We start from the raw sequence: 14,432 nt of genomic DNA on the forward strand, positions 1-14,432 counted from the left end.
AGTTAACTGTATAATATAATATATATATTATAATATATAATATAACCTAAATACAGGACTGGTATCCCATCATGTTCAAAGTCTCAGAGATTCTATAGGACATGTATATGAGGGGCTGGGAATCTTGGAAGACATCTTAGAATTCTGCCTATCATGCTAGGGCAAACACCAGGAACCCTAGAGTTCCTCAGATCTCAGTTTGAAAATCTCCACCTTATTCGATCATGGATCATTTTTGGCAAGGGTACTAACTTATCAGGGAAAATAGATGTTACTTTTCTCTAAAGTCTACTTTGTTCACCCTCAGTTGTCATTATCTCTTATTAATCCTCAAGAATAGCAAGTTTAGTTAGAAAACACATTTTTCCAGGATTCCTAAAAGTTAAAATTTCCTCTTAGTTTACTGAAATCAGCATCTTCTCTATTCTGTTACATTTTTCATCACTAGAAATACAGCAAATTGAACATTCTGAATATGTTTTAAAATCTCTAGAATTTAGATGTTCTCTTTTCTGTAGATAGAATAAATACACTCACTTAAAGCAATGTATATTAAAGGTATACTTTTTCTCTTCCCATTCAATTTTCTTTCTCTACTTCATTTATGCATTCATTTAAATTTTTCTGGGCTAAAGATACATATTCTTGAGATAGTGAGCAAGTGGGAAATAGCATAAGGATAATGTATACAGTAAAAGAAGACTCAAGAATTGAACTCAGGTGCTCGTTTCAGCAGCACAAATACTAAAATTGGAACAATACAGAGAAGATTAGCATGGCCCCTGTGCAAGGACGACATGCAAAATCGTGAAACGTTCCATATTTTTCAGCAGCGTGGATGGACCTAGAGATTATCATGCTAAAGTGAAGTAAGACAGACAGATATCATATGATATCACTACACGTGGATTCTAGTAAAAATGATACAAATGAATTGATTTACAAAACAGAAATAGACTCACAGACATAGAAAACAAACTTATGGTTACCAAGAGGGAAAGGGGGGTAGGGTTAAATTGGAAGATTGGGATTGACATATGCACACTACTATATATAAAATAGATAACTAATAAGAACCTACTGTATAGCACAGGGAACTCTACTCAGTACTCTGCAATGGCCTCTATGGGAGAAGAATCTAAAAAAGAGTGGATATATGTATAACTGATTCTACAATGGAAACAAACACAACATTGTAAATCAACTATACTTCAGTAAAAAATTTTTTTAATTAAAAAGAATGGAACGCATGGGTGCAACAACATTTAAGAAGAGGCTGAAGAAAATGGTCCCACATAAGCTCATGCTAAATAGTGGCCAGGAACAAGTGAAAGAAGCCAAATATGCCAAATATCAACATCATCAAGTACAACAGAGAGGTCAAGTGAGTGGGGCTCCATCTACCAGCAGTCAGAACTAGAAGGATAATAGTGTCTTTCAAGAATCTGCCAGAGTTCAGTCATGAGAAGACTAGCTATCCTAGGTATTCTGAGCAAAAAGTGCTTTAATACAGGGAATTAGAGGCTTATGCAACTATTGAAAACCTGGGGTAGAAAAGAGGGCCATAGCTGATTTTTCAGGAAATCTGGAAGAAGAGGGGTTATAGGGACCTCATCACCAATAACTTCAACTGCCTTCAACCCTGAAGAAGATGATTAGTAGGCTGCCAATTTCTAAACCTCTGCCCACACATGCCACCAGAGAATAATGGCTTTTCTTTCTCGTCCACTTCCCAAATCTCATGTGAGCAGCTAGAAGAAGGAGAATATAATCCAGAATCATGGAGGCAGGTGATTCTGAAAAAGGCAGTTTCAGGATGATGGAGAGAGAAATGAGAAGGGGGTGGCCAAGTCGCCCAGTGGCAAAAGACATTGATCAAGAGGCAATTACTAACATTTTTGAGTCTCTTATATATGTTGGCACTCTCTTAGACACTTTATATGCCTTATCTCCTTTAATGTGAGGTAGGTATTATTATTCTTGTTGCACAGATAGCAAATCTGAGACCCAGTGGGTCAAGGTTGCTCAAGGTTACATGGTTAATAAATGCAAGAATGGTGATAGGAATCCAAGTCTGTCTTCAAAACCCCTGCATATTCCAACTGATTACCTACATTATATCCAATAGGGTAAAAGAAAACTGACAAAGTTACATAAAATGATGAAAGTTTCCAGTATCAAAATTTTAATACGTATAATGGTCAAAGATATCTTGAACAATAACATGTACTCCATTCTGTATGTATATATTCTTGATAAGTACAAGCTTGAACATTAAATCCTTGTAAATGACAAGTGCACTCCGACAGGTCTTGCCTGTTCAGCCTACCCCACAGCTGGGACTACTGCAATTCATGTGACTTCTCCAGAGGGGCACACCCACTAAGTTTACCCCAGTCCCTGCTTTACTGTAAAATCCTGGATCTCAGTAAACTTTTTTTAAAGGGTGCTTTTGTGATGGTACATATTTTGGTATAACTTGTTATTAAATCAGCTGCCAAAAAATTAGGATTGATTTCAGTCTTGAAAAAAATCTTTATTGTAACCTCACCAAGAGAAATACATGTCTCATTTATCCAGTTTAGCTGAATATATAGATTAAAATATGTTGTGTATCTGCAACTTGGCCACATTACATTAATTAGACTGTAGGCCCATGATCCCTTATTGAATTTTCTTGCTTATATTATTTTATTTATTTATTTTTTAACATCTTTATTGGGGTATAATTGCTTTACAATGGTGTGTTAGTTTCTGCTTTATAACAAAGTGAATCCGTTATACATATACGTATGTTCCCATGTCTCTTCCCTCTTGCGTCTCCCTCCCTCCCACCCTCCCTATCCCACCCCTCCAGGCGGTCACAAAGCACCGAGCCGATATCCCTATGCCATGTGGCTGCTTCCCACTAGCTATCTACCTTACGTTTGTTAGTGTATATATGTCCATGCCTCTCTCTCGCCCTGTCACAGCTCACCCTTCCCCCTCCCCATATCCTCAAGTCCATTCTCCAGTAGGTCTGTGTCTTTATTCCTGTCTTACCCCTAGGTTCTTCATGACATTTTTTTTCCTTAAATTCCATATATATGTGTTAGCATACGGTATTTATCTTTCTCTTTCTGACTTTTTAATTTGTTTTGACATGAATTATTGTCTTGAATAAGTCTTCAATCAAAGGATGACAATCTGCATCTTGCATTCTCTCCATGAAAAATAATTATTAAGTGTGACTTTTTTTTACAGACATCTCAAACAACTCAATATCAAAAAAACGAACAATGCAATCAAAGAATGGGCAGAAGACCTAAATAGATATTTCTCCAAAGAAGACATCCAGGTGGCCAACAGGCACATGAGAAGATGCTCCACATCACTAATGATAAGCGAAATGCAAATCAAAGCTATAATGAGGTTTCACCTCACACCAGTCAGAATGGCCACCATCAAAAAGTCTACAAATAACAAATGCTGGAGAGGGTGTGGAGAAAAGGGAACCCTCCTACACTGTTGATGTGAATGTAAATTGGTGCAACCACTATGGAAAACAGTCTATAGGATCCTTAAAAAAACTGAAAAGAGAGCTACCATATGATCCAGCAATCCCACTCCTGGGTATATATCCGGAAAAGATGAAAACTTTAATTCGAAAGGAAACACACACACCAATGTTCATAGCAGCACTATTTACAGTAGTCAAGATATGGAAGCAGTCTAAATGTCCATCAACAGATAAATGGTTGAAGAAGATGTGGTGTGGGGACCTTCAAGATGGTGGAGGAGTAAGACATGGAGATCACCTTCCTTCCCACAAATACATCAAAAATACATCTACATGTGGAACAACTCCTACAGAACACCTACTGAACACTGGCAGAAGACCTCAAACCTCCCCAAAGGCAAGAAAATCCCCACATACATGGGTAGGGCAAAACGAAAAAGAAAAAACAGAGACAAAAGAATAAGGATGGGACCTTCACCTCTGGGAGGGAGCTGTGAAGGAGGAAAAGTTTCCACACACTAGGAAGGCCCTTCACTGGTGGAGATGGGAAGTGGGCAAGGGGGAAAATTCAGAGTCACCGTGGAGAGCACAGCAACAGGGGTGCAGAGGGCAAAGTGGAGAGATTCCCACCCAGAAGGTCCATGCCAACCAGCACTCACCAGCCTGAGAGGCTTGTCTCACGTACCAGGGCGGGTGGGGGCTGAGAGCTGAGGCACAGGCTTCAGAGGTCATATCTCAGGTAGAGGACTGGGGTTGGCTGGGTGAACACAGCCTGAAGGGGGCTAGTGCACCACAGCTAGCCAGGAGGGAGTCTGGGAAAAAGTCTGGACCTGCCTAAGAGGCAAGAGACCATTGTTTCGGGGTGTGCAAGGAGAGGGTATTCCATCCCTGTGTACCCACAGAGGGCAGAGCACCACCTAAATGAGCTCCAGAGACAGGCATGAGCCATGGCTATCAGCTTGGACCACAGAGATGGGCGTGAAATGCTAATGCTGCTGCTGCAGTCACCAAGAATCCTATGTGCAAGCACAGGTAACTGTCCATACACAGCACCCCAGGAGGCTGTGCAGCCCTCCACTGCCAGGGTCCCGTGATCCAGGGACAACTTCCCCAGGAGAACACTTAGCATGCCTCAGGATGTTGCTTTGTCATGCTGGCCTCTGCTGCCGCAGGCTTGCCCCGCATTCCAATTATAACTACCGTACCCCTACTTCCCCATGGCCTGAATGAGCAAGAGCACCCTAATTAGCCGCTGCTTTAACCCCCTCCTGTCTGGGTGGGGAAGAGATACCTGAGAGTGGGTCCAAATCCAAAGCTGAACCCCGGGAGCTGTGCAAACAAAGAAGAGAAAGGGAAATCTCTCCATGCAGCCTCAGGAGCAGCGGATTACAGCTCCACAACTTGATGTACCCTGCATCTGTGTAATACCTGAATAGACAGCAAATCATCCCAAATTGAGGAGGTGGACTTTGAGAGCAAGATGTATGATTTTTTCCCCTTTTCCTCATTTTTGTGAGTGTGTATGTGTACGCTTCTGTGTGAGATTTTGTCTGTATAGCTTTGCTTCCACCATTTGTCCTAGGGTTCTATCTGTCCATTCTTCTCAAATGCTTGTGGAACATTCTCCAGGATAGATCATATCTTGGGTCACAGATCAAGCCTTGAATATTTAAGAAAACTGAAATCGTATCAAGCATGTTTTCCAACCACAACACCATGAGAGTAGATATCAATTAAGGGAAAAAATACTGTAAAAAATACAAACACAATGAGGCTAAACAGTATGCTACTAAATAACCAAGAGATCACTGAAGAAATCAAAGAGGAAATTAAAAAACACCTAGAAAAAAATGACAATGAAAACATGACGACCCAAAACATATGGGATGCAGCAAAAGCAGTTCTAAGAGGGAAGTTTATAGCAATACAGTCCTACCTCAAGAAACAAGAAACATCTCAAATAAATAACCTAACCTTACACCTAAAGCAATTAGAGAAAGAAGAGCAAAAAAAAACAAAACCAAAACCAAAACAAAACAAGAAAAAACCCCAAAGATAGTAGAAGGAAAGAAATCATACAGATCAGATCAGAAATAAATGAAAAAGAAATGAAGGAAACAATAGCTAAGACCAATAAAACTAAAAGCTGGTTCTTTGAGAAGATAAACAAAATTGATAAACCCTTAGCCAGACTCATCAAGAAAAAGAAGAGAGGAAGCAAATCAATAGAATTAGAAATGAGAAGTAACAACTGACACTGCAGAAATACAAAGGATCATGAGAGACTACTATAAGCAACTATATGACAATAAAATGGACAGCCACGAAGAGATGTACAAATTCTTAGAAAAGCACAACCTTCTGAAACTGAACCAGGAAGAGGTAGAAAATATAAACAGACCAATCACAAGCACTGAAATTGAGACTGTGATTAAAAATCTTCCAACAAACAAAAGCCCAGAACCAGATAGACGAATTCTATCAAACATTTAGAGAAGAGCTAACAGCTATCTTTCTCAAACTCTTCCAAAATATAGCAGAGGGAGGAACACTCCCAAACTCATTCTACAACGCCACCAGCAGCCTGATACCAAAACCAGACAAAAGTGTCACAAAAAATGAAAACTACAGGCCAATATCACTGATGAGCATAGAAGCAAAAATCGTGAACAAAATACTAGCAAACAGAATCCAGCAGCACATTAAAAGGATCATACACCAAGATCAAGAGGGATTTATCCCAGTGATGCAAGGATTCTTCAATATACGCAAATCAATGTGATACACCACATTAACAAATTAAGGAATAAAAACCATATTATCATCTCAATAATGCAGAAAAAGATTTCAACAAAATTCAGCACCCATTTATGATTAAAAACTCTCCGGAAAGTGGGTCTAGAGGGAACATACCTCAATATAATACAGGCCATGTATGACAAACCTACAGCAGACATCATACTCAATGGTGAAAAACTGAAACCTTTTCCACTAAGATCAGGAACAAGGCAAGGATGTTCACTCTTGCTGCTCTTATTCAACATAGTTTTGTAAGTTCTAGCTGCAGCAGTCAGAGAAGAAAAAGAAATAAAAGGAATACAAATCGGAAAAGAGTAAATAACACTCTCACTGTTTGCCAATGATATGATATTATACATAGACAATCCTAAAGATGCCACCAGAAAACTACTAGAACTAATCAATGAATTTGGTAAGGTTGCAGGATACAAAATTAATGCACAGAAATCTCTGACATTCTTATACACCAACAACGAAAAATCAGAAAGAGAAATTAAGGAAACACTTCCATTTACCATTGCAACAAAAAGAATAAAATACCTAGGAATTAACCTGCCTAAGGAGGCAAAAGACTTGTACTCAGAAAACTATAAAACAGTGATGAAATAAATCAAAGTTGACATAAACAGATGGAGACATTTACCATGTTCTTGGATTGGAAGAATCAATATTGTGAAAATGACCATACTACCCAAAACAATCTACAGATTCAATGTAATCCCTATCAAACTAAAAATGGCATTCTTCACAGAATTAGAACGAAAAATTTTCCAATTCGTATGGAAACACAGAAGACCCCGAATAGCCAATGCAGTCTTGAGAAAGAAAAACAGAGTTGGAGGAATCAGGCTCCCCAACTTCAAACTATACCACAAAGCTTCTGTAATCAAGACAGTATAGTACTGGTACAAAAACAGAAATGTAGATCAGTGGTACAGGATAGAATGTCCAGAGATAAACCCACAATATATGGGCACCTAATTTACAACAAAGGAGGCAAGAACATACAATGGAGAAAAGACAGCCTCTTCAATAAGTGGTGCTGGGAAAACTGGACAGCTACATGTAAAAGAATGAAATTAGACCACTACCTAACACCATACACGAAAATAAACTCCGGATGGATTAAAGACTTAAATGTAAGACCAGACACTATGAAACTCTTAGAGGAAAACATAGGAAAAACACTCTTTGACATAAACCACTGCAAGGTCTTTTTTGACCCACCTTGTAGAGTAACAGAAATAAAAACAAAAATAAACAAATGGGACAATTAAACTTAAAAGCTTTTGCACAGCAAAGGAAACCATAAACAAGACAACCCTCAGAATGGGATAAAATACTTGCAAATGAAATAGCAGACAAAGGATTAATCTCCAAAATATACAGACAGCTCATGGAGCTCAATATCAAAAAAACAAACAATCCAGTTAAAAAATGGGTGGAAGACTTAAATAGACATTTCACCAAGGAAGACATACAGATGGCCAAGAGGCACATGAAAAGATACTCAGCATCACTAATTATTAGAGAAATGGAAATCAAAACTACAGTGAGGTATCACCTCACGCCAGTCAGAATGGCCATTATCAAAAAATCTAGAAACAATAAATGCTGGAAAGGGTGTGGAGAAAAGGGAACTCTCCTGCACTGTTGGTGGGAATGTAAATTGATACAACCACTTTGGAAAATAGTATGGAGGTTACTTAAAAAACTAAAAATAGAGCTACCATATGACCCAGCAATCCCACTACTGGGCATATACCCTGAAAAAACCATAATTCAAAAAGAGACATGTACCACAATGTTTATTGCAGCACTATTTACAATAGCCAGGACATGGAACCAACCTAAATGTCCATTGACAGATGAATGGATAAAGAAGATGTGGCACGTGTATACAATGGAATATTACTTAGCCATTAAAAGAAACAAAATGGAGTTATTTTTAGTGATGTTGGTGGACCTAAAGTCTGTCATACAGAGTGAAATAAGTCAGAAAGAGAAAAACAAATAGTGTATGGTAACGCACATATATGGAATCTTAAAAAAAATGGTGCTGATGAACCTATTTGCAGGACAGGAATAAAGAGGTAGACATAGAGAATGGACTTGTGGACATGGGGTGGGAGGGGGAAGCTGAGGCGAAGTGAGAGTAGCATTGACATATAGACCCTACCGAATGTAAAATAGTTGGCTGGTGGGAAGCAGCAGCATAGCACAGGGAGATCGGCTCAGTGCTTTGCAATGACCTAGAGGGGTGGGATAGGGAAAATGGGAGGGAGGCTCAAGAGGGAGGGTATATGGGGACATGTGTATGCGTATGGCTGAGTTGCTTAGTTGTGCAACAGAAACTAACACAGTATTGTTAAGCAATTATACTCCAATAAAGATCTATTAAAAGAAAACAATCCCTCCCATGACTCCCCAGCTCATTCAGAGTACCAGGCAAAGTCTTCACTATGACCTGAAAGGCTCAGTCATCTGGCCCTCTTCCCTCCCTTACCTCTCTGAATTCTTCTATGACACTTGCTTCTCTTCCCTTAAACCATACTGATCTCCTAGCTATATTTTATTCTTATATTTGATTTTGTATTTAAAAAATTATTTTCAGTGCTCTGATTTAAATATGTTTCTTTTTCTAACTTCTTTAGCTAGTTCACTTTCATTTTTATGTTTTGAAAAAGGGCCACTTTGGCTACATCTAACAGGTTGTTATTTGGTCCTTTCAGTATTATCTACTTTTACATGTTTTCTAATTTCTATCCTAATTTATTTTTTACATGAATGTGTTTTTGAATTTCCAAATGTATGTTTTAATGTCATCTTTTTATAACGTCTCTAATTGGAGTGCATCAAGGTCAGAAAATCAATCTGGATGACACTAAATACATTGAAACTTGTTGCTGGGGTTGATAGCATAATAGGAGGTTAACTTTTATAAATGTTTCACATATGTTTGAAAAGAATGAATTTTCTAATTTGGGCGTATAGGAGTAAGCTTGGAAATTTTGTTCCTCAAACATTATCAGTCCATTTGTACTTACTGTGATTTCTAATATATTTGGATTTTCTATTTTATTTTTGAACTTATTTTCATTTATATCTTATCATCTTACAATATTTTCCTTGAGTTTCTTCCTTTCTTTCTAGCCTTTATTTTAATTAGTATTTTATTTCTCTCATTTCACTTTTTCTCCCTATCTACTGGTTCTGAAAATATACAATATATTTCTACCAGTTGTTACACTAGTAATTTTAAAGTGCCCTACTTACCTTGAGTTATACAGATAGTCATTTTCTTTACCATCCTTCTCAACAATACAATATAAGGACTTTAAGTGCTTTAACTCTATTCATCATCCATCTGGGCTTGCTGTGATAAAAGAATAATAGTCTCTGAAACATACTGAGTTTTAAGTGGAATTGACTGCTGGGTAAGGCATAGAAAATCTGATCCAACGTGAAGGGTCAGGCTATGGGATGGGGTCTTCAGATTAACTGTCAAAGTGTATCTCAAGAATAGTGGGGATTTACATCTAAGCATGAAGGAGGGCTATCAGCCCTTGTGAAGACTGTCTCCCAGAACAAAGACAATGGTGAGCTTAGAAAGGTGAAGAGAGATAAATTCTAGTGGTCCTGTAAGCTCATGGGGAAGTAGCTCAGCTGGATCTTGAATTTGGCACTTGGTTGATGTCAGCATTTCTGGCTGCAAGGCCGTTCCCAGGGCTAACAGTATGAAGAATTTGGCCATTGGCATGTGTATTATCTTGCATTGTTCCTGGGCCTGCAGACCCCTGGATGTATTTCTTGTTGCTTAGAGAAAGTAGGTGTTCCCTAGCCTCTCTTTGGCCAACCTGTAATTATGTTACATGATGGGGGGTAAGGGTGGGGATACTCCTCTCAGAGTACGTTCAGTTGCAAGTCCAGACTGCTATCCAAAGAAGACCCCTCTCTTCAGCACAGTAAAAGAAACCATCAACAAAACGAATAGGCAACTTACTGAGTGAGAGAATATATTTGCAAATTATACATCTGATAAATAGTTAATATTCAAAATATATAAAGAACTCATACAGCTCAATAACAACAACAACAAAACAAACATACAACCAGATTGAAAAATGAGTAGAGGACCTGAATGGAGATTTTTCCAAAGAGAAAAATAGTTTTCTTTGCTGTGCAGAACCTTTGATGTAGTTGCATTTGTTTATTTTCCTTTTGTTGCCGTTGCCTTTGGAGGAAGATCCAAAAAAATATTGCCAAGAGCGAAGTCAAGGAGCTTACTGCCTAGGTTTTCTTCTAAGAGTTTTATGGTTTCAGGTCTTACATTTAAGTCTTTAATCCATTTTAACTTAATTTTTGTGTATGGTGTAAGACAGTGGTCGACTTTCATTCTTTTGCATGTGGCTGTTCAATTTTCCCATCACCATTTATCAAAGAGACTGTTATTTCTCCATTGTATGTTCTTGCCTCCTTTGCTGTAAATTAATTGACCATAAGTGCTTGGGTTTATTTCTGGGCTCTCTATTCTTTTCCATTGATCTATTGTTTGTTTTTATGCAAATACCATACTGTTTTGATTACTATAGGTTTGAAATATTATTTGAAATCAGGGAGTGTGATGCCTCAAGCTTTGTTCTTTTTTTCTCAGGATTGCTTTGGCTGTCCAGGATCACCTGTGGTTCCATACAAATTTAAGGATTTTTTTGTTCTATTTCTGTGAAAAATCCCATTGGAATTTTGATAGGGATTGCATTGAATCTGTAGATTGCTTTGGGTCATATGGACATTACTATAATATTAATTATTCCAATCCATGAGTACAAGACATCTTTCCATTTATTTATATCTTCTTCAATTTCTTTCAACAATGTCGTATAGTTTTCAGTGTACAGGTCTTTCACCTCCTTGGTTAAAATTATTCTTGTGTATTTTATTCTTTTTGATGTATTGTAACTGGCACTGTTTTCTTAATTTCTATTTCTATTTCATTGTTAGTGTATGAATGCAGCACATTTTTTTATTATTTTTTAAAACATTTTAAAAAATAAATTTGTTTATTTATTTTTGGCTGTATTGGGTCTTCGTTGGTGCTTGCCGGCTTTCTCTAGTTGTGGCAAGCATGGGCTACTCTTCATGGCAGTGCGCCGGCTTCTCATTGTGGTGGCTTCTCTTGTTGCAGAGCATGGGCTCTAAGTGCGTGGGCTTCAGTAGTTGTGGCACATGGGCTCAGTAGTTGTGGCTCATGGGCTGTAGGGTGCAGGCTCTGTAGTTGTGGCACACAGGCTTAGTTGCTCTGTGGCATATGGGATCTTCCTGGACCAGGGCTCGGACCTGTGTCCCCTGCATTGGCAGGCGTATTCTTAACCAATGCACCGCCAGGGAAGTCCCTACACCACATATTTTTACACATTGATTTTTTTACCCTGCAACTTTACTGAATTTCTTTATTAGTTTTAACAGTTTTGGGGTGGCATCTTTAGGTTTTCCTATATATAAAATTATGTCAGCAGCAAATAGTGATAGTTTTACTTCTTCCTTTCCAATTTGGATACTTATTATTTGGTTTTGCTGCCTAATTGCTGTGGCTAGGACTTCCAGTACTATGTTGAATAAACGTGGCAAGAGTGGGCATCCTTGTCTTAATCTTACGGGAAAAGTTCTCAGCTTTTTGCTGTTGAGTATGATGTCACCTGTGGGATTGTCATAAATGTCCTTTATTATGTGGAGGAACATTCAGTCTATACCACTTATTTGAGATTTTTTAAAATCATAAATGGATGTTTAATTTTTCAAATGCTTTTTCTGCATCTACTGAGATCATCATATGATTTTTATCCTTTATTATGTTAATGTTGTGTTTTCATTGTAATTTGTTTCTAGGTATTTTTTGATTTCTTCAGTGATCTCTTGGTTATTAAGTAGTGTATTGTTTAGCCTCCATGTGTTAGTAATTTTTACAGATTTTTTCCTGTAATTGATATCTAGTCTCATGGCATGGTGGTCGGAAAAGATACTTGATACGATTTCAATTTTCTTAAATTTACCAAGGCTTGATTTGTGACCCAAGATATGATCTATCCTGGAGAATGTTCAATGAGCCCTTGAGAAGAATGTGTCTTCTGTTGTTTTTGGATGGAATGTCCTATAAATATCAATTAAGTCCATCTCGTTTAATGTGTAATTTAAAGCTTGTTTCCTTATTTATTTTCATTTTGGATGATCTGTCCATTGGTGAAAGTGGGGTGTTAAAAGTCCCCTACTATGCTTGTGTTACTGTTGATTTCCCTTTTATGGCTGTTAGTATTTGCCTTATGTATTGAGGTGCTCCTATGTTGGCTGCATAAATATTTACAATTGTTATATCTTCTTCTTGGATCGATCCCTTGATCATTATGTAGTGTCCTTCTTTGTCTCTTGTAATAGTCTTTGTTTTAAAGTCTATTTTGTCTGATATGAGAATTGCTACTCCAGCTTTCTTTTGATTTCCGTTTGCATGGAATATCTTTTTCGATCCCCTCACTTTCAGTCTGTATGTGTCTCTAGGTCTGAAGTGGGTCTCTTGTAGACAGCATATATATGGGTCTTGTTTTTGTATCCATTAAGCCAATCTGTGTCTTTTGGTGGGAGCATTTAGTCCATTTACATTTAAGGTACTTATCGATATGTGTGTTCCTGTTACCATTTTCTTAATTGTTTTGGGTTTGTTATTGTAGGTCTTTTCCTTCTCTTGTGTTTCCTGCCTAGAGAAGTTCCTTTAGCATTTGTTGTAGAGCTGGTTTGTTGGTGCTGAATTCTCTTAACTTTTGCTTGTCTGTAAAGCTTTTAATTTCTCCATCAAATCTGAATGAGATCCATGCTGGGTAGAGTAATCTTGGTTGTAGGGTTTTCCCTTTCATCACTTTAAATATGTCCCGCCACTCCCTTCTGGCTTGCAGAGTTTCTGCTGAAAGATCAGCTGTTAACCTTATGGGGATTTCCTTGTATGTTATTTGTTGTTTTTCCCTTGCTGCTTTTAATATTTTTTCTTTGTATTTAATTTTTGATAGTTTGATTAATATGTGTCTTGGCGTGTTTCTCCATGGATTTATCCTGTATGGGACTCTCTGCACTTTCTGGACTTTATTATCTATTTCCTTTCCTATATTAGGGAAGTTTTCAACTATAATCTCTTCAAATATTTTCTCAGTCCCTTTCTTTTTCTCTTCTTCTTCTGGGACCAGTATAATTCGAATGTTGGTGTGTTTAATGTTATCCCAGAGGTTTCTGATACTGTCCTGAATTCTTTTCATTCTTTTTTCTTTATTCTGCTCTGCAGTGGTTATTTCCACTATTTTATCTTCCAGGTCACTTATCCATTCTTCTGCGTCAGTTATTCTGCTATTGATTCCTTGTAGAGAATTTTAAATTTCATTTATTGTGTTGTTCATCATTGTTAGTTTAATCTTTAGTTCTTCTAGGTCCTTGTTAGACGTTTCTTGTATTTTCTCCATTCTATTTCCAGGATTTCAGATCATCTTTACTATCATTACTCTGAATTCCTTTTCAGGTAGACTCCCTATTTCCTCTTCATTTGTTTGGTCTGGTGGGGTTTTACCTTGTTTCTTCATCTGCTGTGTTTCTTTCTCTTCTCATTTTGCTTAACTTACTGTGTTTGGGGTCTCCTTTTCACAGGCTGCAGGTTCATAGTTCCCGTTGTTTTTGGTGTCTGCCCTCAGTGTTTAAGGTTGGTTTAGTGGGATGTGTAGGCTTCCTGGTGGAGGGGATTGGTGCATGTGTTCTGGTGGATGAGGCTGTAACTTTTCTTTTTCGTGGGCAGGTCTGTGTCCGGTGGTGTGTTTTGGGGTGTCTGTGACCTTATTGTGATTTTAGGCAACCTTTCTGCTAGTGCACGGGGTTTTATTCCTGTCTTGCTAGTTGTTTGGCAAAGGGTTTCCAGCACTGTAGCTTGCTGGTCGTTGACTGGAGCTGGTTATTGGTGTTGAGATGGAGATCTCTGGGAGATTTTTACCGTTTGACAATACGTGGAGCTGCAAGGTCTCTGGTGGACCAGTGTCCTGAACTCGGCTCTCCCACCTCAGAGACACAGGCCTGACACCCGGCCAGAGCACCAAGACCCTGTCAGCCACCC

The 14,432-nt window shown here is 38.2% G+C and overlaps 1 non-coding gene and 1 pseudogene across 1 annotated transcript; both read left to right on the top strand.

Annotated features, from left to right (window-relative positions):
• Positions 1-720: 720 nt before the first annotated feature.
• On the top strand, positions 721-827 carry LOC114906683. Its single transcript, XR_003796499.1, has one exon. It is a non-coding gene; the product is annotated as a U6 spliceosomal RNA (small nuclear RNA).
• A 422-nt stretch (positions 828-1,249) lies between these two features.
• The window catches only part of LOC114905914, a 124,406-nt pseudogene continuing 111,223 nt past the window's right edge, over positions 1,250-14,432 (top strand).

The sequence above is a fragment of the Monodon monoceros genome, unplaced genomic scaffold (assembly GCF_005190385.1).
Source record: "Monodon monoceros isolate NGI ecotype Baffin Bay Population unplaced genomic scaffold, NGI_Narwhal_1 Super_Scaffold_22, whole genome shotgun sequence".
Classification (NCBI taxonomy): Eukaryota; Metazoa; Chordata; class Mammalia; order Artiodactyla; family Monodontidae; genus Monodon; species Monodon monoceros.